Source organism: Equus caballus, chromosome 3 (assembly GCF_041296265.1).
Source record: "Equus caballus isolate H_3958 breed thoroughbred chromosome 3, TB-T2T, whole genome shotgun sequence".
Lineage (NCBI taxonomy): Eukaryota > Metazoa > Chordata > Mammalia > Perissodactyla > Equidae > Equus > Equus caballus.
In genome coordinates, this window is record NC_091686.1 from 113213290 (window position 1) to 113226814 (window position 13525).

At 48.2% G+C, this 13525-nt stretch overlaps 1 protein-coding gene across 37 annotated transcripts in view; it reads left to right on the forward strand.

Annotated features, from left to right (window-relative positions):
- PROM1 (prominin 1) overlaps positions 1 to 13525 on the forward strand; it is a 129579-nt gene that overhangs the window by 14811 nt on the left and 101243 nt on the right. For 7 of the 37 annotated variants that reach the window (XM_070262619.1, XM_070262629.1, XM_070262613.1 and 4 more), the window contains one exon: positions 9718 to 9853. The exons of 16 other annotated variants lie outside the window; for them this stretch is intronic. The gene's annotated coding sequence lies outside the window, so the exon portion shown is untranslated. Of the gene's footprint in view, positions 1 to 8394; positions 9461 to 9717; positions 9854 to 13525 lie in introns of those variants that run through there. 14 more of the 37 variants (XM_005608866.4, XM_070262627.1, XM_005608868.4 and 11 more) reach the window with 12 other exon arrangements.

Below are 13525 nucleotides of genomic sequence, written 5' to 3' on the forward strand. Positions count from 1 at the left end.
AGGGAGTAACTTTACATCCATCACTGGACCTTATTTATTAAACTTTTGAGGTATTTGATATTTCCCTTCCATAAGAACTAATGTGATAAAAATAGCCAAGACTAGACTGATGCCAGATCTCTCTCCTTGCTTGCTCACTCTGGTCTTTTACCTCACATTCAGCTCCGCCCCTGGGCCTCGACCTCAGCACACATCACACCTTCACTGCGGCTCGAGGACAGGCCCAGTGCCACCTTCCATTTCCAAACATTCCGGCCATTGACTTTTTTTTGTGCCTCTTTATAAAAGAAAATTTCAAACTGGTACAAAACAGAACTCCGGATACCTATTACCCAGCTTCAATAATTTTACCGACTTAAATTCGCCTTGAGTGCATGCTCCCAATGTTAGTTGGTATTCCCTGCATCTCCAGGTCTCCTTACCAGGGGTTTTTTCCTTAGAATTCAACCTTAATCTTACTTTCCTTGTCTCCTTTCCTTCAAATTAGGTACCTCTAAGAGCGACAAATCCTCTTTTGCGTTTATGCGTTTTAGCACTTTGAGACAGCATGAAACGGCTCTTGAAATGTTTTGCAGAATGACAGGCATACGAATGTCTTCTTCCTCAAGTCTATACTTCTGCTTTTGTCCCAGTTAATCTCTGGAATCTTCTAACTTCAGCTCAGTTTTTCCAAGGCCTTGCTTCCCCAGGTTTCTGATCCTTGCTTTGTTGCATTCCAACAGATCCAGGATTTTTGTGGCTGTTCCTCTTACATCTTCTTTCTAAATTATTTTTTACCACTATCATTATTTGCCATTTAATAGTGTTTAATTGAGCAGCTGCAGCATATGGGGAGCCAGGTCCAAGCAGAGTTTCTTACTGAACGGGGTTGAAGTTACCTCCGTGTCCCTAGGTGCCAAGGACAGGGCCCACCTGGCACAGACCAGATGCTCCTGAAAAGCTCACTGAGAAAGCGTCTTTACTTCCAGTCCTAGGTCTAAAGGCCGCCGTCTGTATTCTTGGGGTGGGAGCTTCCAGCTGGGAGGCAGAAGTGAGATTTTGAAATGAATCATCCTTCTTATAAGTATTCATTCATGTCTACTTTTCCTCCTGGACTATGCACTCCATGAGGGCAGAGACTGTCCACTGCTGTGTCCCCACCACCTAGCGCCATCCTGGCACATAACAGATGCTCAATATATTTTTGTTTGATTTGCTTGGATAATATTTGTTTCCTAGGATTATCTCAAATATTAAATGAAATATTTAGAATAATGGTTACCTTGATAAACGGTAACTGTTATTCTTATTATGAAAATAATAGAGGACAGTCCAGTCTGTGAGCCTCAGTTTCCTTCTCTGGAAAGTGGGAGGAACGATGATTCCTTAGGAGGATTTAATTAACTAAGAGAAGTGTGAAAAGTACTTTGCTCCGTGCATAACAGTAGTAGATAGTCGGCAAATGGTAGGCACAGCACACAGACCGCCCCGTGGAGGTACTTCGTGTATCTTTTAGCACTCTCTTGCTGTTACTACATTGTTTGTCTTCTTATGAGCACATAGGATCACTTTATTCTCCTTGTTTTCCTCCGAGATTTATTGAAGCTGTGTAACGTGCCAGGCGCTTTCTCATCAGGCCTTGGGAAATATCATTAACGGCCCTTGTATACTCTTTCTGAATGCTTCCAGGCTCAAACTTAGAAGTAAAACGTTGAGTTTCTCCAAGTACTGGGCTGTACTCAGAACAAGCGCCCAGCACGGGAAGTTTGTGAATGTCCCAAGGGGGCATACAAGAAAGCAAGTTACGTTCCCAAAATAACTCACTGTGCAATTCTTCCAGGGCAAGTTGTCCCTGGGGCTGATGCACAATCAACGCAAGGGCCGACTCCCCAAGGTCACCTGGTAACGTGAAAGGCTCATGTGGCTTGGGGGCACGGATAGGCTTCAGTTCACAACCACCATTCTTAGCCTTTGCCCAAATTGATACCATGGACTCTCTTTTTAATGTATCTGATGAAATTCTGCTCAAGGTCAATAATTTCTCCTGTGAACACCTTTGGTCGTGACAATCTGGGAGAGGGGTGCTACTTATATCTGGTGGGTAGAAGTCAGGGATTCTGTTGAACATCCTACAATGCACAGGACAGTCCCACCACAAAGGACTATCCAGCTCAAAATATTGAGACTGTTGAGTTGAAAAGCCCTGATCTAGAACAATTTTCTCACTGCGTTTGTAGTTTTCTTCCTTCCATAGTGAAAACTGTCCTGGGAGTCTCCCTCAGAGGTCACCCAGCTTACTGGAAGCGATTAGGGAGTCTTGTACTTCATCCCATCTCCAAGCAGTTTGTGCACATGTTCTCCGCCCAGCCAGCCTTCCTCGATGCTCCCTCATCTTTCTCGGAGACTCATTTCCACCGACATTCGGAGGCTGGACGGAGAACCGCATTTTGTAAACATTGGAACCTGCTTCCCAGCCACTTTCTTTGATCTGTAAGAACCTCAAGCCCGTTAATTACAAAACAACAAATCATTCTGCGTTCTCAGCAGTCAAAAGGAGTTTACTGTAATCTAACTTTTAAAATATTTCCTTTTGTCTCCAGCAGTGCCTTGGAGCCCTGAGTCAAAGATGCCTCTGAATGGGATCCTTGTGGGGAGGAGATGGGAAGGAAGGTCGACAGGAGGCTTTGGTGTGAGGCTTGTGGTGACTCCGTCCCAGCAAGGCTGTTATCACAATGTCAGGTCTATTCACAAGGCTCAGTCGTAACTCTGCATTTCACATTTCCAGCATTTATTCACGTTTTAATTAAAAAAATAATTGATGTTTAAAATTTGCTATTTGCCTCCCTAGAGATCATAAGCTCCATTAGGCCTTCTAAATTATAATTTTCAAGGAGTTAAAAATATGAATCCCATGCAAATGTATAGTGACCACATGGCAAAGATTTTACTCAACTCATTCATTAATGACGGAACCAGAAAGATGTTATGACTGGTTCAAAGGATACTTTGAAGAACAGACATTTATATAGGCAATCGGGAATGCTGAAATGAATATTTGCTAATAGTTGCAAAACTTGTCCCTACCTATAGGGCAATGAAAGGTATGTTTGGGATCATCTTTTCTACCGGGTCGAAATGGAATTCTCTCTACTGGAGAACACTCATTTGCCCTGTTATCGGTTTTCTTTAATTTAACAATTTAACTTCTACCTTCACAGGATTGTAGTATAGCCTACTCCATAGAAATACAGTCAAAGACACACCTCCGTGGAATCTGATAATTCCCATCATGCCCTGCACTCCACTGAAAGGAAGGCCCGTCATCTCCTTTGCCCACTTCCAAGTCTTGGACAATTTCTTCTGCATGGCAGGGGTCAGAATATGTCCAGTTCCTTCAGCCCTTCTGGCTTGGAGCCTTGCAAATCCTTGGGACATATTATGCAAATATTTGTGGAATGAACATTTAGATCGTGCATGCAATAGTCCTATATTCCTAATTTATGAAATTGGAAATAAAAAAAGGGTGGCGGGGTCAGGGGTGAGAGAGGGTTTCACAGAGAAATAGAAACGGCAGAAATAATAGCTGCCACTTATTGCCCATTGCGTGCCAGCTGTTGCATATATCATCTCATCTAATCTTCGCAAAACCTCTATCTTGTAGGTGAGGAAAGTGAAGTTCAGAGAGGTTGAGTAACTTACTGAAGGGTGTCCAGTGAATGCGCTTATTAATTTGGTGGCTTTCATGTTTCATGTTCTCCCCTATAAGGGATTAAGCTCTGGATGGCCATGTCTCCTCTCTTTTATTCTCTGCTGTATCTCTTTGCTCAGTCTGGCCCACAGAAGGTGCTCAATCAACACTGTTGAATACATGTATCTGTGAATGAATGAGAATGAATGAATGAGTGAGTGAATGAATGAATAAGCAGAGCTAGGACTCATTTCCAGATCTGGTCAACCTCCCATCCCATGCTTTCCCCACTATAACACAAAAAGTAGCTGTTCTTTTTTCACTCTCTGGTATAAGTAGCTGGATGGGACTATAATTTAACTCTTTAATTTCCCTGGCAAATGTGAAGAGTGTTTTAATTAGCAGAAAGTTTAGTGGGGTTAAAATAAATATCTGATTACAGCTGAGGTAGCAGATAAAGTATGAAGCAAAAGAGAATTTTGCAGAGGATTTTTTTTTTTTTATGAGGAAGATTAGTCCTGAGCTAACATCTGTTGCCAATCCTCCTCTTTTTGCTGAGGAAGACTGGCCCTGAGCTAACATCTGTGCCCATCTTCCTCTACTTTATATGTGAGACGCCTGCCACAGCATGGCTTGATAAGCAAAGTGTAGGTCCGTGCCTGGGATCCCAACTGGCGAAACCCGGGCTGCCGAAGCACGAACTTAACCGCTATGCCATCAGGCCAGCATGAGAATGCTTTTTTAAAAAGTCTCACAATGTGGGGCTAGCCCCGTGGCCGAGTGGTTAAGTTTGTGCGCCCCGCTGCAGGTGGCCCAGTGTTTTTTTGGTTCGAATCCTGGGTGCGGACATGGCACTGCTCATCAAACCATGCTGAGGCGGCATCCCACATGCCACAACTAGAAGGACCCACAACAAAGAATATACAACTATGTACCGGGGGGCTTTGGGGAGAAAAAGGAAAAAATAAAATCTTTAAAAAAAAAAAAGTCTCACAATGAGGGAAATATGTAAGGGGTAAATAAGAGGAAAGATAGCATTGGATAAAGTTGTTTTTTCATAAGTATGTTCTGGGTCAGAGTAACTGGAGTCTTTAGCTCCTGACCTATAGTAGATGCTGAGTAAATATTACTGACTGACTGACTAACGGACACCCAGTGAGTTCTTCCAGATGACGATGAGGCTAAGTGCAAATTAGTAGTTCTTCAGAGGAAAGTAATAATAGTAATTATTTTCAGAGGGTAAAACACTGCTTAGCATAGATGTAACTTTTGCTGTTGTACAAATTACAGGTTCCTGGGTGAACCTTTCATGGGATATGACAAAAAACTGACAACTATAGAATTAGAAATTGTGGAATTTTCCTGCCCACCTCCTTCTGCAATCTCTCAATAGCTCTTAGATGGAGGGAACCTCACTTTTCTTGGGAAAATGAGATAGAGTATTCTAATGCTTTATAATTCTCTGCCCTTCTACTGCCCTTGTTTTTTCCATATGATTACTAAAGGCAAATTTTAAAGCCCCATTTGAGTTAGTGCATGTTAAAAATGATGTCAGAGGGAAAGGCATAGATGAAAGCCAGCCCTCGAGATGAGGCATTTATTTGAAATGGTTACCAGAAGACAGATCCAGCATATAAAATGTAAAACTACCACACACCTTCCCCTATTAAAGTGTGATGGCGTTTTCCAACTTCTCCCCAGGTTTCATGTTAGGAATCCAAGCTCTGCGGCACTGGCCCTGGTCTGGCCCTGTCTCCCTCTTCCCTTCTCTTTGTCCAAACTGGATTGAAGTTTCCTTCCTCCGCCTTTGAATTAGTATGCAAAGGGCTTGATGAATGAGTTACAAATCTTACCTGAAGGTTCTCAAAGTACCAGAAGAATGTTTTCTTGGCTTTTGGTTATTAAACACCAGCAATGCTATTTTTGGTATCTAAGCCCAGAGGCAAGGGGGATAAAGCAGAATGAACAGGAAATCATGAGATAAAACATTTGTAGGAGAACCCTGGCTTGCATGAAGCCATTCCCTTCAAAACTGGTAGAATTTCTATTTAGAACAATCTCTCTGTCTCTGTCTCTCTTTCTTCTTCTCCCTCTCTCATTGGCTGTCTCTTACACAAATTTCAGTCTTAAGAAGGCAGGACTGTGGGTGTTGAGATGACACAACCTTGTTTTTCTACAGGGTCATATGCTGCCATGTTTGCTGTTCATATGAACACATTATTTTTTTTGGAACATAGTTATTCATGGTAGAAATTGTCAGGTTAACTAGAATAATATACTCACACACCTATTTTGTTTTAGTCTTAGTGACTTGGAGGAAAATATCTAAAGTCCTTCATAAGGAACATCTTATCAAAGATTGAGGATTGTTGAATGACCCGTTGTATACTCTAACAATAAGTAATCTCAATTAACACTTCATTTCTAATACTACATAACCCTGATCACTTTCATTGAAACTTAAGTTTTTTATCCCAGTCCTGTTGTAATTTTTCCTTTGTTAAGATTCACTGTTTAACCCAGCTATCCAATAGACCTTTCTGCCATGATGGAGATGTCCTGTATCTACACAGTCCAAAATGGTAGTCTCTAGCCATTTTGGTGGCCATTGAGCACAGCTAGTGCACTGATGAAGAACGTGAAACCCAGGGGGTTACGTGACTTGCCAGGGGCCACAGTGACAGTTAGTGACAGAACCAGAGTGAATCTCCTGGCTCTTTCTAGAATCCTATGCTGCCTCATGTTTAGATTTCATTGGGGTGGGAAAAATGAGGAGCGATCTCAGAAAGGGAGACCTAATTTTTGCATCTAGTGACTGAGTGTGTGTATGGGAATAACATTACTCCCTCTGGCCTTGCATATCACAGATGTTGTAGAAATTCAGTTGTACTAAATAGCAGTACTGCAGGATGAGGACTCCAAGCAGAAATGAATAGAACAAATCATTAGGTCCTGTCACTGTCTGCACTGTCTGCCTCAGGCTGCTCAGAACAGATCTTAACATTGTGTTGTCTGTTTATTATTTATTCACTCTCTTAGTGAACACCTATGATGGTCCAGGTAGAGGAGGTGTTGCGGGGGCGGGGAGGGGGATAATGAAAATGGATAAAAACAGTTAAAGCATTCAGTGCCTACAGGAAAGACAGATGGCCATCCATTTCCATCCAAAGCTGGCGGGCACACAGCATGTCTCCCGGGAGCACAGGCCCAAGAGGATTTCAAGTGATCTTTCGGTGCACCGGGGTGTTAGGGCCATCATGGGCTCTGGAGGCCAGGTCACATTCAGGGCTTCACTTGCAAGCTTTGTGACTTGGGCAAATTACTGAATATATCTCAGCCTTATCTTTTAGATGGAGCTAATGTCATCATCCCCCACTGCTCTTGTTGTTGCTAAGGTTACATAAAATACTGCGCTTAAAGCCCCTGGCAGGTGACTTATTTAGAGCGAACGCTCACGAAGTGTTAGCGCTCACCACTACCACTACTGGTGTCATTATTATTTTCATTATTAGGAATAAAAAATGAGCCCTATGAGGCATAATTATCTTCATCTTTCTGCTGAGGAAACTGAGGCTCAAGGAGATTAAGCAGCCAAAGTCACAGTGATAAAAAGGGGCAGGATCAAGGGGCTGGCCCCGTGGCCGAGTGGTTGAGTTCGCGCGCTCCGCTGCAGGCGGCCCAGTGTTTCGTTGGTTCGAATCCTGGGCGCGGACATGGCACTGCTCACCGGGCCACGCTGAGGCGGCGTCCCACATACCGCAACTAGAGGAATCCACAACAAAGAATATACAACTATGTACCCGGGGCTTTGGGGAGAAAAAGGAAAAAATAAACTCTTTAAAAAAAAAAAGGGGCAGGATCAAAATTTGAGGCAGGTCAGAGCTGGCTGCTCTGGGGAGGAAGAACTCCCCTCTGGCCCCTGCCAGAGAGGTCTGTCCCGAGCATCAGGGCTGGGGCCTCTGGAGGGGTTCAGGCAGAGGCCCCTGAGCAGGAGGCTTTAGAGAGGGACGCCTCAGGTCTGTAGGAGCCTTGCAGGAGTCCCACCTAACCCTGCCATGCCTGTAGTCTAATTCTCAGAAGTTTCCTGCACTAGCGTTTGTTGTCCTGGAAATGTGCACATTCAAGACCAGTTTAAAGTTCAGATCAAACCAGCAATGCTCTTTCCAGCACCTGTTTTGTGCTAGATTCTGGGGTAAGTGAAAGAACTACTGAGTTAATGTTCCTGCCCATCATTCAATTGTCCGTCTGTCCTTCCTTCCATCCATCCATCTATCCATCCATATCACAAACATCAAATACCTACTGTGTGCTAGACACTGACTTGAAGGTGCTTTTCTTCCACACACCTTATTTTCCCACAGTATTCTCAATTCGGGAATAGGAAGTGGTGAGTGAGGCCTGAGGTGCTCATGGGTGGGTGCCGTTAGAAGGGGAAATGATTTCTTTTGGCAGAAGGTTTCCACCACTCAGCTTAGCAATGGGATGAAGACTGCGGAGTGAAGGCAGCGGGGCGAAGGCAACTCACAACCTCGAGACTCATGTGAAAGGAGTAGTTAAAGCGCAGTGCGCTTGGTGCCCGAGAGGATGCCTGTATGCTCATACGGGAGCAATGACTGCTTTATGCCGTTTATGTAGCTCCAGCCACTAGCAGAGTGATTGGTACACATTAAGGAACCAAATGACTTGATTTTTGTTTTGATAAATTGAAGAGAAGTCTGTTGAGAGTGGCAATAGAGGCGTCTGAAGCCACCAGGGGGAGTCAACCGAGGCACGTCTGAGTTGGTACCACAGAGAGGAGGGGGAGTTTTTAGGTGGTCTAGCAAGTGGAGACTTTTTCTGGGTAAAAGAGGTGTGGGTGCTGAGAGAAGGGCGTGTCGGGTCAGCAGGGATCCTCCGGCAGAAAATGGATGCAGTCCAGGCCCCGCGTTGGGTGCCCTGGGCAGCGTGGCGAGGCTGCCCTGCTGGTCCAATCGGGAGCGCGTCCAGACCTTCGGGCTTGGCTATCTTTAAAATACCGAGCCGGCCCCCACCAAGCACCTGGCCGCGCGCTCTGCTCTCCCGCTGCGGGTGAGTATGTTTAAGGAAGCACTGCCACCCCGGCAGTTCCATCCGCAAGTCGCTGCCGGGGAGCAGGGGAGGCCAAAACAGGTTCCCGCGGGCACCCTGGGCCTTGCTCGCGCGCCTCTAGGGCTGGCGCCTTTCCCGGCCCTCCGTGTCCTGAGGTCTGGCCGGCGCGCAGGGCAGGGGGCGGCCTCTCCGAAGCCATCCCGGTGGTCCCCGAATAAATCATTCATGAGCCGGCGCCTGCCGAGCCGGGCTGCGAGGGAAGGGGCGTCGGCAGCAGGGGCCGAGGCAGGAGCTGGACCCCAGCGCCCGGTGAGTAGCCGCGTCCTCACCCCGGAGCCCGGGAGGCGTCTGTGGATCCGGCGTGGGGCTGAGCGCACTCCCTTCCAGAAAGTTGGGAATGGGGAATGGAGGGGCTCGCTCTGCGCCCTTCTGCCCCGCGGCAGGTGATACAAGCCCGGAGAGGGGCGGGGAAGCCAGAGGGGCTGCAGGGCGGGCGAAGTGGTCCGGGCGCCCCGCCAGCGGGAGTTCCGGGCAGGGCGGGGACGCGCGCAAACTTTGCCGGCAGCCTGATGGCTGCGTGGTGGGTTTTCTTTCCATCCACTGGAGGGGAACCGGCGGCTGTGGCTCTCCAGGTTTCGAGGCGCGAACAGACAGTGGGAGGAGAGCGGTACCGGGACCCCAGAGGCCGCGGGCTCGCTCTCTGGGAGAGCGGCGGACCGAGGGGAGGTTCGTCAGGGGCTTGGGAACTGTTCTGCAGTGAGGGGAGTGCTGGGGGTGGCACCTGGGGCGCGGAGCACTGAGCCACTCCAGCGGGGTATGGAAAGGGGTCACCTTCCACTGGTTTGCAGAATGGAGTACGCGGCGCAACCAATCACAGCAGGAGGGGGGTCTGGGGGCGCAATGGGAGGCCGTCTCCCCGCGTCCATGGGGGAACGCACGCACCCCTGGCTTGACGCCTCCCCTTGCCCTCTTTGGGTGCACAGGGCGGGGACCTTCTGCGATTGCCGGATCGAGAACTGGGTGCTCGGGGCGCACCCCACCAGTACGGCGCCGGCCGGGACAACAAAGGGAAACACGGACAGAGGAAGTTTCGCGGTGCGGGAGAGTCGGGGGCCCGAGGTCAGTATCCCCGAAAGCCCGCGCCCAAAGGGGCAGGAGATCCGATCGGTGGGAAGACACCACTCCGAACCCCCTTCTCCCTGGCGGGCCCCGATCCCTGTCCACGCGGGCCGCGGCGGGGAACCGGCGCCGACACGCTGGGGCAGCCAAGTTTCTTGGGCGACCCCCTCCCCCCGGCGGCGGCGGATTCCTCGAGTCTCCCGGCTTCCCGCGCCCTCCCCGCCGCCCATTCTTTTGTGTCCCGCAGCCCGGGAGAGGCTCCCGCCGAGAAGGGAGCGAGGGCAGGAGGGGGCGGCCTGGCGGTGGGCTGGAGGGAAGGGCTGGAGGAAGCCTGCGCCCAGGCTTCCTGCAGCAACAGGTTGTGCCTGCAGCGCGAGGCAGCTCCTGACCTTTCTCCTGCCGCTGCTCGATAAAGCTTTCCCGGGTTCCTGAGGGCGGGGGCTGACCTTTGTTAAGATAAGCAGGTGTGTGATTAGGGTCCTTGAACGGCGCCCCGCCCCGACAGAGACCCACTGGAGACTCAAACAGCTGCTGGGGTGTTAGATTGAACCAAATGAAACTGCCACTTTTGTGGTTCGAAGACTTGAATATCGGCAGCTTCGTAAGATTCCGATTGTGAGAAGTTATTACTTCTTTTTCTTTTCTCACTCATTCGTGAGTTTCCAATTTCAATATCCTCGGAGCAGTCCCGTCTGTCAGGTGAGCCCAGGGGCCACGGTGGAATTTAGAATACTGATGCTGCGGTGCACAGAGCCTTTATTGACTGCCAGCTCTGTGCCTATTTGATCTCTAACCCTCCAGCGCGATCGGAAACCCCATTTTACAGATGAGCAAAGGAAAGGATGGAGAATGCAAGCAACTGCTCGCTGTCACCGAGTTAATAAGTGGGACTAGGCCATCCCTGCCTGCCTCAAAGCCCGGAATGCTGTCTCTTCAGCAGTGCCTTTTTGTTTTGTTTTCGTCATGTGTCTCATAATTTTTTTTATGAACTTCCTCATGATTTCCTTGCTGAACTATTTCTGTGCATCCTAGTGCAGTGAAGTTGATGCGTGCATCAAAGGACAGGTTGAAAATAAGAAAACTTTAAACCAAATATTGTTTTGTTGGTACCATTTAAAATATGAAGGAAATAGGTTTTTCAGGGGCCCAGGAACTACCTCTGAGATTTGTTAAGAGTCAGGATGTTTTGTTGCAATGATAGAAGCCAGCTCTGGGTAATTTCAGCAGAAAGGGACTGGGTACTGGGTGGCTTGCAGAAGTGACAGGAAGGCTGGCTAGCCAGGCTCAGGAGCCCAAGGGAGCGGGACTCAGGACCTGTAACAGGACCCCTGGTTGGTGTATGGCCATAGCTGCCACCACGAGAGTCTGGATGTGGCTGCTGGCACTGTCCCATCACTGCTAGAATGAATCAGAAATTGCCTCTGCTTGAGTGTCCTCCATGCGCAAGCCTAGAAGTAAGCATGTGATTGGCTCAGCTTGACTCACCCCCCAAGGCACAGTGTGGGCACCTGAGCTGGGCTCGCATGAGAGGCAGGGCTGCAGTCCACAAGACTCACAAAGGTAGCTCAGAAACTGGGCGGCTCCGTCGCACCCTTCTCCCCGCAAAAATAACCCAGATGACAAACATCTACTACAAAGGTCCCTTTAAAAGAAGTTCCGTCAAAGGACGAGAAGAAATGAGGCTGGATGGTCACCATCTTTGCTTTTAAACCAATGTTGGTGGAAGTGCTATTATCTGGATTCCAGGCTCAGAATCATGGGAGGTATTTGCTTAAAATTCACATCCTTGGGCCCCTGTCCCAGTTTGAAATAAGTGTATTTGCAGTGGAACCCAGGAATCTACACCCCATAAACCATAAAAATGGTGAGACGGCCTTATTGGTTAGTCTAGTGCCTGTGTAAAGAGAGAGCCCCTGAGGGAGCAATTTCCAAAGCCTGGAAAGATGAGGGTCCCAGCAGAAGGTGTGGCCTCCAGAATAGTAGACCTAAGTTCTGCCGTGAGTAAATCCAGGAGGAGACAGCCTGCTGCTTGTGTTGGAGGAAACAGCTACGGGCAACACCTCGCTTCCCGAGGCTGTGGGACTGCTGAGCGATGCTTGAGACAATTTTGAAATAGGCAATAATGACCATTTTGTGTTAGCCCTCCCTCTACGCCCCACCGTTTGAGTTCAGCAGTCCTTATGGAGTGCCTACTGTGTGCCAGGCTCTAGGGGTGCAGACATGAGTTAATCAGAGACCTCACACAGCAGCCAAGATAGATCAGTTCAATGTAATGTAAGGAAGGCGTCTGGGGGGATTTTGCCTCACTTCTGTTGGGTTTGGGAAGCTGAAGGTGCCTTTGGAAAGTGGTGTGAATTAGCCAGGTGGGTGGGTACTCAGCAACAGTGCTGGCTCTCAGACGTCAGTTGTCTTAAGAATCAGGCACCCCCCAAGGCAGGTGGTAATGCTCAGGAGAGTGTTAAAAATGCAGGTTAATGGGCCTCATCCCCAGGAATTAGGTCCAATAATCGGCATTTTAAGTAAAGACTCCATTTTATGCTGATGCACCTGTTGGTCCAGGAGGGCTTTCCTGGGTTTTATGCTGGCAGCTCTGCCAGCTCCTCTCAATTGCTCTTGCTGCTCAGCGGGGTTTCGCAGGTGAGGACCCAGACCTCTCTGGGCGCAGGCAGTTAAAACTGAGATGAAAAACTCCTTTATGAGTTGACTTTTATCAGTTGTCTAGTGTTTCATAAGTAGTGAGAATGTTTTCTTAAAATTTACTCTAAAATTTAAGAGGGACCTACACTTTGGAGCAAGATGTAAAGAAACGAGGACAAGCGGCTCCAGGTGCTAACTCGGTTGACGTTTCATCTCAGCAGCAGGGAGAAGCAGTGCTGCCTTTCATTTGGGATCTCCCTTCCCCGGCCTTCTCACTGAGGGAGTTGGGAAGTCTGTTTATCCAGCTCCCCCATGGGCCTCCTGCCGTTTCTCCCCTGCTGTGTTTCTCCCCGTCTCTGGCTGAAGCTGGTGGCATTACCAGGAAGTCAGCCTTTCTTAGCAGCTGAGCCTTTAATCCCTCCAGCTGCTGTCCTCTCTGCCTGTCCGTTAGCAGAAAACGAGATAAGATGTGAGTGTGGTGTGTGTGAGTGTGTGTAGGGGTCGTGTGCATGTATGTTGTGTGTATGTGTGGTGTGTATGTGTTGCACGTCAGTGTGTGATGTATATGTTCATGGTATGTGTTGCATGTGCGTGTGGTATGTGTATGTAGTCTGTGTGATATATATGTACACAGCATGAGATAGTATGTGTTGTATCTGTGTGGGGGGTGTGCTAGTGTGTGTAGTGTGTATATGTGTAGTGTGTGTCAGTGTGGGTGTATGTACATGTGTTGGTGTGTGTTGTATGTATGTGTGATGTGTGTATGTGTGTGTGGTATTTGTTAGTGTGTGTTGTGTGTGATGTGTGTGTGCATGCCTGCCTGCTTAAAGGAGAGCAGTCCTATCCTATGTGAATAACCGCACAATCTCTCCTTTCACATCGTCCGCCTACCCTGTGCAGCCATGGAGACTTCCAGAGAGTGGGCTTGCAGAAGCTAACTGGTTTTGCGTCTTTCTCATTTGTTCTCTCTGGAAATGGTAGGAAGACTGAGCAGAGCGGGCCTGTGTTTGAACGTGTGCAGTGGTGATTTCCTAT